We start from the raw sequence: 14,128 nt of genomic DNA, 5'->3' as shown, positions 1-14,128 counted from the left end.
GATTTCCGCACGGGTTCGGACATCGACCTCTGAGGTTTGGCATTTAGGCTGCATTCAAAAGAGTTTCCTATTCCCTACGTAGTGCACTACTTTTGACCAGTGCCCAAAGGGATTGGTTGAAGGTAGTGCACTATGTTGGGAATAGCTTGCCATTTAGGATGCATTTTTGTTATTTACAACAGAGAAGAAGGAGAGAACTCAGCGGGGGGTTCGACTGGTTCCCCTGCCTTACTCATTACTCATTTCCTGCCTGCCCATTGTGCTTCGGTGATGGGTACTGTATGGGAGCCTCTATTCCAATGCAAATGACCTGTGAGTGTGTGCCAAGTGTGTGCGTGTGCGTGTGTGTGCCAAGTGTGTTAATGTGTGCCGAGTGTTTGTGCCTGCCATGTGTAGTCAAGTGTGAAAGCGTATTCTCTCAACAATTATCCCAATACACAGTCCACAGGAAAAACACCACAAATATATCAATACAGAAATAAACACACTCAAAGCAAATGTAATTAAAAAAGGTGTTGTTATTTCCATTATTCATTGTTTTGTTTGTTCTGCTTTAATAATGTACCTGGAGATTAGATCGACTGGTAACAAATCCTTACTTTATAAAATGAATGGTGCAATTTAGAAGCGGACGCATTGATTCAGCAACAAAAAGGTCAAACAGCGTGCTGTGAATTGAAAATCAGAGCGGCCGTTGCATTCCCACGTTTAGTTTGTTTCATTTCCCTCTCTTCCTCTTTCTAGCCTGGTGGTGACAATTACAAACGGGGACCTTTGTAAAAACACATCTTCATTCAAGCGTCTATTGACGCTGTAAACAGCAGGTCAGCTACAGTGGTTCATCCTTTAAAAGTTTAAAAGAGGCACAGCTTGCATGGTGCCGCAGAATTCTATGACATGTTATTTAAGTGCCAACCACTGGTACCATTAATGCTAGTTAGTGCTAGTTTGACCACCAGAAGGCATCTTTGAGAAGCATTTGATAGTCTTCAATACTGGCTGTACTAGAGAATAATAAAAAAAAATTGTAAGAACATAATATATGGGACAGAAATGTAGCTTAATTAATTTGATTAATATTATGGTGTTTCTATTCCAAGAAAAAGGAAAAAATTCCGTTAGGATGGAACGGAAAATATGGCGCTGTACAAAGTGACAGTAGGGAGTAGGCTACAGTACTGGGCTATTTAGCTAAAGAATCCCAGTGTCGTGCGGGCACGCGGGAGACCGGGGTTCAATTCCCCCGACAGGGAGGAAGGAGTAGGCTGTCCTTGTAAATAAGAATTTGTTCTTTAACTGATTTGCCTAGTGAAAGAAAGGTTACACTAAGAGCATAACATTTCTACACCCTAATTGTATAATTGTAGTCTAACCAATACACAAAAGATGATTCAGTGAAAATAAAAATAAAAATGTATTTATCAAGACCAGTCCCCATGCTTGTCTCAGAGCAGCACGAAATGGTGCAAAAATAGTTGTAGGCTACTGCTTCAAATCCTACTGCTTCTAACTTCAATATGCTCTTTAAATAAATAAGACCTACACCACTTTTAGCAGCACATTACTCAACACTAGTGAGGCTCATGTCGCCTACGGTAGGCCTACAGTATATCGAAAAATATGACGTCACTCTCTGCCAATATTTACATATAGAGGATTCGAGGATTCTAAATTAAAAGCAAAAGCCGCCTCATGGGTCTCCCGGTGGCGGCCGGCACGGCTATCAAACCTGCATATGTAGCAACGCATTTTGCACTGCGGGAGCCCCCATCCACTCGGGAGCCCCCATCCACAAAGTATCAAAATACAGAGAGGTGTTTGTAAAGGTATATTGTCTTGCTAATAGCCCATAATGGGCTATTATAATACTGTACATGGTGTCCAGGTCAGGATAACAAAAACATTTATTTATTAATAAAGACTATCAGAAAGAATGGTGGTACTTATTTATTTTGATCCAAAGCCATGAATGAGTGAGTCACTCAGCTTTATGTAGGTGCCGGGCCTACAGTGGCTTGCGAAAGTATTCACCCCCATTGTCATTTTTCCAATTTTCTTGCCTTACAACCTGGAATTAAAATCGATTTTTGTATCATTTGATTTACACAACATGCCTACCACTTTGAAGATTCAAAATATTTTTTATTGAGAAACAAACAAGAAATAAGACAAAAAAACACTTATACCACTTGAGTGTTGCTTTAGCAGTATGCTTTGGGTCATTGTCCTGCTGGAAGGTCAACATCCGTCCCAGTCTCAAGTCTCTGGAAGACTAAAACAGGTTTCCCTCAAGAATTTCCCTGTTTTTAGCACCATCCATCATTCCTTCAATTCTGACCAGTTTCCCAGTCCCTGCCGATGAAAAACATCCCCACAGCATGATGCTGCCACCACCATGCTTCACTGTGGGGATGGTATTCTCGGGGTGATGAGAGGTTTTGGGATTGCACCAGAAATAGCATTTTCCTTGATGGCCAAAAAGCTACATTTTAGTCTCATCTGACCAGAGTACCTTCCATAAGTTTGGGGAGTCTCCCGCATGCCTTTTGGCGTACACCAAATGTGTTTTATTATTTTTTTCTTTAAGCAATGGCTTTTTTCCTGGCCACTCTTCCGTAAAGCCCAGCTCTGTGGAGTGTACGGCTTAAAGTGGTCCTATGGACATATACTCCAATCTCCACTGTGGTGCTTTGCAGCTCTTTCAGGATTATCTTTGGTATCATTGTTGCCTCTCTGATTAATGCTCTCCTTGCCTGGTCTGTGAGTTTTGGTGGGCGGCCCTCTCTTGGCAGGTTTGTTGTGGTGCCATATTCTTTCAATTTTTTAATAATGGATTCAATGGTGCTCCGTGGGATGTTCAAAGTTTCGGATATTTTTTTATAACCCAACCCTGATCTGTACTTCTCCACAACTTTGTCCCTGACCTGTTTGGAGAGCTCCTTGGTCTTCATGGTGCTTGGTGGTGCCCCTTGCTTAGTGGTGTTGCAGACTCTGGGGCCTTTCCGAACCTGTGTATATATACTGAGATCATGTGACAGATCATGTGACACTTAGGTGGACTTTATTTAACTAATTATATGACTTCTGAAGGTAATTGGTAGCACCAGATTGTATTTAGGGGCTTCATAGCAAAGGGGGTGAATACATATGCACGCACCACTTTTCTTTTTTTAATATTTTTTGGAAACGTTTTTTTTTTATTTTATTTGTATATAATTCTTTTTTTTTATTTCACTTCACCAATTTGGACTATATAACACCTTATATCAAGGTGTGCATAATTATTAGGCAGCTTCATTACCTCAGGTAAAATGGGCCAAAAAAGAGATTTAACTGACACTGAAAAGTCAAAAATTGTAAAATGCCTTTCAGACGGATGCAACACTCTTGAAATAGCTAAACTATTGGGGCCTGACCACCGGACAATCAAACGTTTTGTTGCGAATAGTCAACTGGGGGCGAAAAAAACGCATGGATAAGAAAAGGCGCAAATTAACTGCAAAAGACTTGAGAAGAATTAAACTTCAATCTACCAGGAACCCATTATCCTCCAGTGCCATCATATTCCATAACTGCAACCTACCTGGAGTGTCTAGAAGTACAAGGTGTCAAGTGCTCAGAGACATGGCCAAGGTCAAGAAGGCTGAAACATGACCACCACTGAATAAGAGTCACAAGTTCAAGCGTCAAAATTGGGCAAAGAAATACCTGAAGACAGATTTTTCAAAGGTTTTATGGACAGATGAAATGAGAGTGACTCTTGATGGTCCAGATGGATGGGCCCGTGGCTGGATCAGTAATGGACACAGGGCACCACTTCGAGTCAGGCGCCAGCAAGGTGGAGGAGGGGTACTGGTATGGGCTGCTATCATTAGGGATGAGCTAGTTGGACCTTTTTGTGTTGAAGATGGACTGAAACTCAACTCCCAAACCTACTGCCAGTTTCTGGAAGATACTTTCTTCAAGCAGTGGTATAGGAAGAAATCTTCAGCATTCAAGAAGGCCATGATCTTTATGCAGGACAATGCTCCATCAATGCATCCAAGTACTCCACTGCTTGGCTAGCCAGCAAGGGCCTCAAAGATGCCTGAATAATGACCTGGCCCCTTCCTCACCTGACTTAAATCCTATTGAGAACTTGTGGGCCCTTCTCAAATGTGAGATTTACAGTAAGGGAAGACAATACAACTCTTTGAACAGCATTTGGAAGGCTGTGGTTGCTGCTTCAGCGAAAGTTGATCGTGAACAGATCAAGAAACTGACAGACTCCAGGGATGGAAGGCTCATGGCAGTTATTGAAAAGAAGGGTGGCTATATTGGTCAATGAATATGTTTGAAAGGCCAAAAACGTCATTTAATTGTCATTTTGTGTTACTTATTTGTTACACTTACTCTAAAAATGTTGAAAAAACAAGTGAGTTGGGAGAAATTATTTTTGTAATTAGTTGCCTAATAATTCTGCACACTAATTGTTGCCTAATTATTGTGCACACTGATATATCCCCCTGAGAAAGACAAAACTTACTTTTCCTTCCGTAAATATTCAGGTTTGAGGTTCATTAACATTTTGGAATGACTGAGAGCATTGTGTTTGTTCCAACAATAAAATGTCTTCTGAGGAATACAATTTGCCTAAAAATTGTGCATGCAGTGCAAATAACGATATTTTGGAGCTTATTTTGTTTTAAAAAAAACGAAAGTGAGCAATTGTAATCTGAATGAAGGAGAAAATAATATTTGCATTTATATCTGTTTTTAAAGAGAGAGAAACGCTGGGCCAATTGTAGCGCCGCACATAAAGGCCAAAATATATAGTTGAAGTTGGAAGTTTACATACACCTTAGCCAAATACATTTAAACTCGGTTTTTCACAATTCCTGACATTTATCAGAGTAAAAATTCCCTGTCTTAGGTCAGTCAGGATAACCACTTTATTTTAAGAATGTGAAATGTTAGAATAATTGAAGAGTGAATTATTTATTTCAGCTTTAATTTCTTTCATCACATTCCCAGTGGGTCAGAAGTTTACATACACTCAATTAGTATTTGGTAGCATTGCCTATAAATTGTTTAACTTGGGTCAAACATTTTGGGTAGACTTCCACAATCTTCCCACAAGAAGTTGGGTGAATTCTGGCCCATTCCTCCTGACAGAGCTGATGTAACTGAGTCAGGTTTGTAGGCCTCCTTGCTCGCACACGCTTTTTCAGTTCTGCCCACAAATGTTCTATAGGATTGAGGTCAGGGCTTTGTGATGGCCACTCTAATACCTTGACTTTGTTGTCCTTAGGCCATTTTGCCACAACTTTGGAAGTATGCTTGGAGTCAATGTCCATTTGGAAGACCCATTTGCAACCAAGCTTCAACTTCCTGACTAATGTCTTGAGATGTTGCTTCAATATAACCACACAATTTTCCTTCATCATGAAGCCATCTGTTTTGTGAAGTGCACCAGTCCCTCCTGCAGCAAAGCACACCCACAACATGATGCTGCCACCCCCTTGCTTCATGGTTGGGATGGTGTTCTTTGGCTTGCAAGCATCCCCCTTTTTCCTCCAAACATAACGATGGTCATTATGGCCAAATAGTTCTATTTATGTTTCATCAGACCAGAGGACATTTCTCAAAAAAGTACGATCTTTGTCCAAATGTGCGGTTGCAAACGGTAGTCTGGCTTTTTTTATGACGGTTTTGGAGCAGTGGCTTCTTCCTTGCTGAGCGGCCTTTCAGGTTATGTTGATATAGGACTTGTTTTACTGTGGATATAGATACTTTAGTACCTGTTTCCTCCAGCATCTTCACAAGGTCCTTTGCTGTTGTTCTGGGATCGATTTGCACTTTTCGCACCAAAGTACGTTCATCTCTAGGAGTCAAACGCATCTCCTTGCTGAGCGGTATGACAGCTACGTGGTCCCATGGTGTTTATATTTGCACACTATTGTTTGTACAGATGAACGTAGTACCTTCAGGCAATTGGAAAATGTTCCCAAGGATGAACCAGACTTGTGGAGGTCTACAATTATTTTCATGAGGTCTTGGCTGATTGCTTTTGATTTTCCCATGATGTCAAGCAAAGAGGCACTGAGTTTTAAATTATGCCTTAAAATACATCCACAGGTACACCTCCAATTCTAAAGCCATGACATCATTTTCTGGAATTTACCAAGCTGTTTAAAGGCACAGTCAACTTAGTGTATGTAAACCTCTGACCCACTGGAATTGTGATACAGTGAATTATAAGTGAAATAATCTGTCTGTAAACAATTGTTGGAAAAATGACTTGTGTCATGCACAAAGTAGATGTCCTATCCGATTTGCCAAAACTATAGTTTGTTAATGAGAAGTTTAGGAAGTGGTTGAAAAACAAGTTTTAATGACTCTTCTGACTTAAACTGTAGCCCTGCTAATAGCCATAATGGCGCTGTACAATGTGACCGTGTGTGTTTGAAAGAGTATTTTCCAGTAAGCAACAATTTGTTAACCTTCATTAGACAACTTTGCTCCAATATTTCTATAATTCAGTGATATTTATTCCCATAGTAATTCGGAATTGATCCATAACTAAATAAACATCTGCATTTTGAAAGAGTATTTTTATCATTATTTTATTAACGAAAGCATAAAGATGCTGATGATGAAATACAGTACTGTACAGTATATGATTTTACATTTGGATAATAAAGAATTTAAAGTATTTTGAAGATATAAGCCACCTGCATTTGTTTATTAGGTTATAGCAGAACAGCATAACAGTCCGGACGGCCCTTGATGTGTCTGGTGAGCAGTTGGTCAAGTTCTGCTGTCAGAAGAGGAATGGAAATGTCAGGGTGAACCGACGCCCTGGTGAACCCGCCAGGTATGTTGACTCTGCTTGTCGGAGGTGGAGTTCCAGAGCTCACAGGTGTGCCTGGAATGGATTGTGACTCCATCTCGTTCCTCGCCCTCTTCAACGCGTCATCCTATACCTGTCTCTCCGCCAATGCCACCTGGCTCTGTACCAATGCATTAGCTGTCGCCCGTATCTCTGCCATCCGTTAATGTTTCTCTTTCTGCGGGTCTGCCTTCAACGACTCGATCTCGGTCTTCAAAGTTTTAATCTGATCCATGTGCACCTTCATCAGATGAGCAGAATGGTACCGCCCTGAGCCCCCATGGATTACAGTGGCCTATGATAAAAACTGTAGATCAATTAAGAATTAAAAGTGACTCCAACACACAAATGTTGTGTACACATTTTAAGAACCTTGCAAAACGTACCGCTTTCTTGGCAACCATGCGTTTTTTCGGTGTGGCCCGTTGTCCAGCCCTTTGTCCACTGATCTCCACGGATGGTTGTCGGCATGGTTGTATGCTCTGCAAAAACACATTAATGTTTTTATTACAGAATCATTTTTATTTTTATTTAACCTTCATTTAATTATCAATGTTATTACACATTATGCCTACACTTTGATAGTGCATTTTCTTAAATAAAAAATGTATATAGCCTGAAACCAAAATACCTTGAGTTTTGGCAATCCTCTCAGCTCCGGCTCATTGTTTATGACCTCTCGTGGTTACGGTCCTAACCCTGGAATGGGTAGCACCACAGAATGAAGCTGGCTTGATGAAAATGATGTCCATTTCATCTGTTCTCTTTGGTTGCAATGTCATTTTTTGCAGGTAGGGGGATGTTCACAAATACAGTAGCCGGCTGTAAAGAGTCCTGCTAATCGGGCTGCAATTGTATGAAAACCTGTTTTCAAAATGCCACTAGCTGACCATCATTACTGTAAATAAAAACACAGCTTGTTTACATTCTTTATTGTAACCACAATGTCACAAATAATTTGTATCTACCTTTCCAATTACTTTTTCGAGTTTGGGATTTCCAAATGTGTGCTTTTCATGTCATTTTTCGTTAAATCCAGTTCGTATTTTAAGTATAACTTTTGAGTGACACCTTTGGTGAGAGGTACAATGCTTTAATATTAAATAATATCTGCCCTCCGAATTCATATCTAAGGGGAATTTTTACATTGTTTAAGTTTGAACATGCAGACTGGCACTAAGAACAGCGGAAATGTTTCCCTAGTCAGCGCCATTATCCCCCTCGTGCGCCTACCTCTGTTTCAGTGGATACAGCTGGAGAACTGCAAGGCAATCCCATTGTGCGCCACTCGGGAGCCATGACCAATATGACCAATATATATTGTCCTGCTAATAACACGGTTAATAATATATCTGTGAGAATATCCAAAGACCTACAGTCATGTTATAGGTCTTCCAGCTAAGGCCAGCACTGGTATTGAACCAGCATCTGTAGCAACACAGCTTGCACCACTAAGCAGTGTCTTAGACCGTTGCGCCACTGATGCGCTGTACATCGTAACCTGTCGAGAGTGGGCTACAGTACTGCAGTTTCTATCGCCCATTCATTGTCAGTTAGAGACACAGTAGAACCCAAAAGCATAATCAGTGCTCTAACTCCCCCTTGCGCGGGTCTGGAGCAATGAAGTAGTGACGAAGAGTACCGTACTAAACCACAAAATACCTCTAAGTCCCGCAGCATAATCACAAAACTTTTAGTGGAGCAACCACTCTACAGACCTAATTGTCACACAACACTACATAATTCATGGAGCTAAAACAGAAGACATTACAAATTTAAATTAGAAGGGCTTCTTCTTCCTCCTCTTCCACCGCCCGGAGAAAAAATATGTATTTTCTTGGAAGCTCCCAGTAAAACAGCTGCTTTTACATTATTGATGTTTCAGTCACACATACAGTTGATTCAGAGGGTTGAGTCATACTTGCACTTTGTAAAGGCGTATTGTATACTTTATCAAATTAGAACATTGTAAAGATATGGATATATGTCCTTGTCCTAAAGAAACATGTGATTACCATGCTTCAATTCAGAAAGTATTAGTGGTTATCCTACAGCAGCAATCAATTTCTCTCAATTTTGATTGTGCTCCAATCAGTGGTGGAAAAAGTACTCAATTGTCATACTTAAAGATACCTTAATAGAAAATGACTCAAGTAAATGTGAAAGTCACCCAGTAAAATCCTACTTGAGTAAAAGTCCAAAAGTATTTGGGTTTAAATGTACTTAAGTATCAAAGGTAAAAGTAAAACTATAAACCATTTCAAATTCCTTATACTAAGCAAACCAGACTGCAGAGTTATTTTTTTGGGACAGATAGCCAGGGGCACACTCCAACACACAGACATATTTTACAAACGAAGCATTTTGTGTTTAGTGAGTCCACCAGATCACAGGCAGTAGGGATGATCAGGGATGTTCTCTTGATAAGTGTGTGAATATCACCATTTTCCTGTCAAAATGTAACAAGTACTTTTGGGTGTCAGGGAAAATGTATGGAGTAAAAAGTACATAATTTCTTTAGGAATGTAGTGAAGTAAAAGTTGGCAAAAAATATAAATAGTAAAGTACAGATACCCCAAAAAACTACTTAAGTAATACTTTCCAGTATTTTTACTTAAGTACTTTACACCACTGGCTCCAATGAATGGCTTGGTGGAATTTGCCTCTTTCATTTCTAACCACTGTCTATGAATTCCTTAGAAATGTGGCCTGGCGTAACCTCTGCTGACCCTAACAGTGACTCATGGTGACTTTCGGCAATACGTTATTCCTATGGCTTGGGTTGTCTAATCATTGAAATTAAGTGCTTTGAATGTGTTGTTTTTTATACACCCTAATGAATGAAACACACACACACACACACACACACACACACACACACACACACACACACACACACACACACACACACACACACACACACACACACACACACACACACACACACACACACACACACACACACACACACCAATAGATTGCATGCCTAAAGAGTATACAGGACCACCCACCACCCTAAACACACACACACTATTTAATAATACTCACCTCTCCTAGTGACCTCCAGTGCATGTTTAATTACCAGGCACTTCAGGGGTCTGGCTGAACAACAACCCCAGCCACAGGTCACTGTGATACACTGTATCTGACCATATGGGCTGGAGACCCAGGGGCCATGGGAAGAAAAGAGAGGGTGCAGAGAGGGGTGGATGGTGGACACAAGCCCTTGGCACCAGGCAAAGCCAACAGGCAGCCACTAGACTAGGGCATAAGATTTAATATGAATTTGAGGATGCTTTATCGAACACAAGCCACATTTCTATCATTTCAAACTCAGGTTCTATCTATTTAAGACTTGGGCCCTTAATGTACTGTACTGGTAGGGTGGAACTTGTAATAAGATACAGGATCACAACCGGTCTGTAAAGCGTGTCTGATTATCCATCATAACCTTACCACCCAGCCTTTCTCCTCCACTGCCCCTATCCATCCTCTACCCAACCCCCATTGCCACCAACACAGCTCCAGCACGGTGTTATTTCAGATAAACAATCAATACCACATTAAAGAGGCAGAGGAGGCAACCTGGTTTTAAACAGCTAGATGAGAAAAATCATTCAGCCCAATGTCATGGGTGGACTACAGGCAACCAACCTCCCTCATGAACTTGAGGGGCAAACCGATATCGAAAATGTAGGCCACTTTCTTTCATTATCCCTTGCCGTCATTTCTTTGTATATGAGGTCAACAGATATGCACTCACTCATTCATTCATTCACTCACTCACTCACTCACTCACTCACTCACTCACTCACTCACTCACTCACTCACTCACTCACTCACTCACCCACTCACTCACTCACTCACTCACTCACTCACTCACTCACTCACTCACTCACTCACTCACTCACTCACTCACTCACTCACTCACTCACTCACTCACTCACTCACACAAGGCTTCTCTTTTTTACCCTGGCCTTAGTCTCAGAATGAAAGACCCCACTGCATTAAAAAACGAATACCCTACTTTATAGCCTTTTTGCTTTTCAATCGATGTCACAGGGCGAGGAATGGATATTTTAACACGACTCCCAGGCCAAGCATTTCCACTCTAAAAGTATCTGATCCTTTTCTTTTTGATGATTGCTTCTAATCCACATTCTTGGCCACTCCATTTCTACACTGTGACGATGATGACTCTATCTATAAAATGGCAGAGTGAGGCAGATCCTGCTGCTGTTAGCTCTAAGGCCCGTCTTGCCCTTTACAATGCCTGTTCGTAATCAATACATTCCCTGCTATAGTCCATGCACAGCCAACGAAATAAGCAACTTTTCTGAACTTCTGTGAATAGCTGACAACAAAGCTGTATTTATCAGTAGGCCCAACAAATACCCCCTCTTCCATACTTGGATTAAACTATTTGTATTCATCCCCAAGTAAAATCCCCAACTGCCCACTTCCGGTCAGCTTTTGTTTACCTGGATATGGCTAGTCGAAGTCACGCATGAGGAGAGGCACGTTGCTAGAACTGGGACCTGGCTGAATGATTACAGGTTATGTTTACTAACACCGCAGCTCACTCTTAGCTTTATTAGAGAGCACCAGGATTTCCATTACAGAGGGAGAAGGGGAGACAGCCCGGAGGAGGGTGAGCCGGCCGGGAAGAGGGGAGCCGGCCGGTAGGAGGGTGAGCCGGTAGGGAGGGGGGAGGAGAGGAAGACATTGGAGTAGTGGGGGACAGGCAGGCTGGGAGGGCCGCAAACGTCAGATAAAAAAAAATGCTCAGTTGATTTCCACATTCATTACTCTCCCTAACTCTGCTTATTGCATATCATGATGCTGTTTTATGAGCTGAATCCTCCATTAGGACAAAGCTGGGGGGACAGTGCTCTATAGTCCATAAACCAGCTATATCAGTACAGCCGTACAGTACAGTACACCCTGGATGTGTCCCAAATGGCACCTTATTCTCTATATAGTGCACTACTTTTGACCTGGGTGCTGGTCAAAAGTGGTGCACTATATAGGGAATATGGTGCCATTTGGGATGCAGATCTGCCACCACTCATTCTACTCAGCACCTCGACAGGGGTGAGCAGGGAGAGGCGTGGAAATGACAGCAGCCATGAAAACAGAGATTCAAAATGTCCTGAGACATATTTCACTGCCACTTTTAGCCCTATGTCAGTGAGCATAGAGGTACGTTGGTTTCATTGAGCTAAGCTGCCTGCAGAGTGAGAATGTGAGATCATAGACTACATACTAACTCACAGATTGTTCTTAAAAAAATGTATGGGTAAATATTGAAGGTTATCTTTGGAGTGCTGTCCATTTCCCTGTTCAAGAAGAGTAAGAGTGTCCTCCATAAATTGACAGACAGAGGGCATCGGAGGCTTAAGTTTATTCTACAGTCATACACTCTGAAGACATTACGTTACTGACACGTTTCCGGGCGGCAGGTGCCAGTTTGTTTGTTTGTGTGTGTGTGTGGAGGGGAGGATGGTCAGTTTAGAGACCTAGAACCTCATGAATTCATCAGATAGAGATGGCAGAAGTGGATGCTGAGTTCGATGGCAGAAGTGGATGCTGAGTTTGAATCAAGCAGCACATCCTGCTTGACTCCCATCTGGAACAGGTTGACAGATGCTTCGCCTGCATCCATTACATACAATTTTTATTTAACTAGGCAAGTCAGTTAAGAACTAATTCTTATTTACAATGACAGCCTACCAGGGACTGCTTTGTTCACAGGCAGAACGACTGATAATTTTACCTTGACTTCTCAGGGATTCAATCCAGCAACCTTTTGGTTACTGGCCCAACACTCTAACCACTAGGCTACCTGCCGCCCCAGGCGGCTGAAGAGGAGGGATACGAGATATGGATGGACTGCATTGCATTTCTACAACTGGTCTGCAACTCTGCATCTAATAGAATTCAAGTTCTGACTTTGAATTGGTGTGTATGTAGTGTAGTCTTAGGCAACCCCATGAATAAGGCCAGGTTTGAAGTTGTGTGTTTGTAGTGTAGGATAAGCGAGACATGAATAACCACTACACCTGACTCTGTGAATCCAACCCCTGACCACTTGGAGTAGTTCTCATTCTCTCCAGACAGAAAGAAGCCTAGCTCTTTAGCTCTGTTGTGACGGGCCATACACACCCACAAACATAGTCTCCTTCTCCATCCCAAATGGCACCCTAGTCCAGTAGTGCACTACTTTTGTCCATGGCCCAAAAGTAGCTCTGGTCAAAAGTAGTGCGCTACAAAGGGAATAGGGTGCTATTTGGGACGTATACTCAGTCTCCAGCTCTCTTAAAGCCACTTAGAGAGGCTGAGCTGTGAGTGTCGGCCATTTGATTGAATTAAGAGGATGATTCATTTAATCTGCTGGTGAAGAGCTTGAATGACTGACGACATCCCATGGGAACAGAGGTCTAAACATTATAATTAACAATATACCAACTGTTGGATTCACAGAGCTTGCGTACCAAATGGCAGCCTATTCCCTTTATCAGTGCTTCCCAAACCTGGTCGTCGAGTACCCCCAACAGTACACATTTTTATTGTAAACCTGGGCAAGCACACATGATTCAACTTGTCAATTAATCATCAAGCCCTCAATGAGTTGAATGAAATGTGTTTGTCCAGTGCTACAACAAAAATGTGTACTGTTGAGGGTACTCAAGGACCAGGGTTGAGAAACACTGCCCTATCTATATAGTGAAGACAGCCTATAGGGAGGAGGTAAGAGAACTGGCAGTGTGGTGCCAGTATAACAACCTCTCCCTCAACGTAACCAAGACTAAGGAGATGATTGTGAACTACAGGAAAAAGAGGACCAAGCATGCACCCATTCTCATCAACGGGGCTGCAGTGGAGCTGGTTGAGAGCTTCAAGTTCCTTGGTGTCCACATCACCAACAAACTAACATGGTCCAAACACACCAAGAGAGTCGTGAAGAGGGCACGACAAAGCCTATTCCCCCTCAGGAAACAAAACAAATTTGGCATGGGTCCTGAGATCCTCAAAAGGTTCTACAGTTGCAACATCAAGAGCATCCTGACCGGTTGCATCACTGCATGGTACGGCAATTGCTCGGCCTCAGACCGCAAGGCACTTCAGAGGGTAGTGCGTACGGCCCAGTACATCACTGGGGCAAAGCTGCCTGCCATCCAGGACCTCTACACCAGGCGGTGTCAGGGGAAGGCCCTAAAAATTGTCAAAGACCCCAGCCACCCCAGTCATAGACTG

The 14,128-nt window shown here is 42.1% G+C and overlaps 1 protein-coding gene across 1 annotated transcript in view; it reads right to left on the bottom strand.

Moving 5' to 3' along the window:
- The window catches only part of LOC106590055 (cadherin-6), a 100,269-nt gene that overhangs the window by 62,243 nt on the left and 23,898 nt on the right, over window positions 1-14,128 (bottom strand). The window lies entirely within an intron of this gene.

This window comes from Salmo salar, chromosome 29 (assembly GCF_965601325.2).
Source record: "Salmo salar chromosome 29, fSalSal1, whole genome shotgun sequence".
NCBI classification, from domain to species: Eukaryota; Metazoa; Chordata; class Actinopteri; order Salmoniformes; family Salmonidae; genus Salmo; species Salmo salar.
The sequence above is the reverse complement of the archived record's forward strand: the minus strand, read 5'-3'. Positions and strand labels throughout refer to the sequence as shown.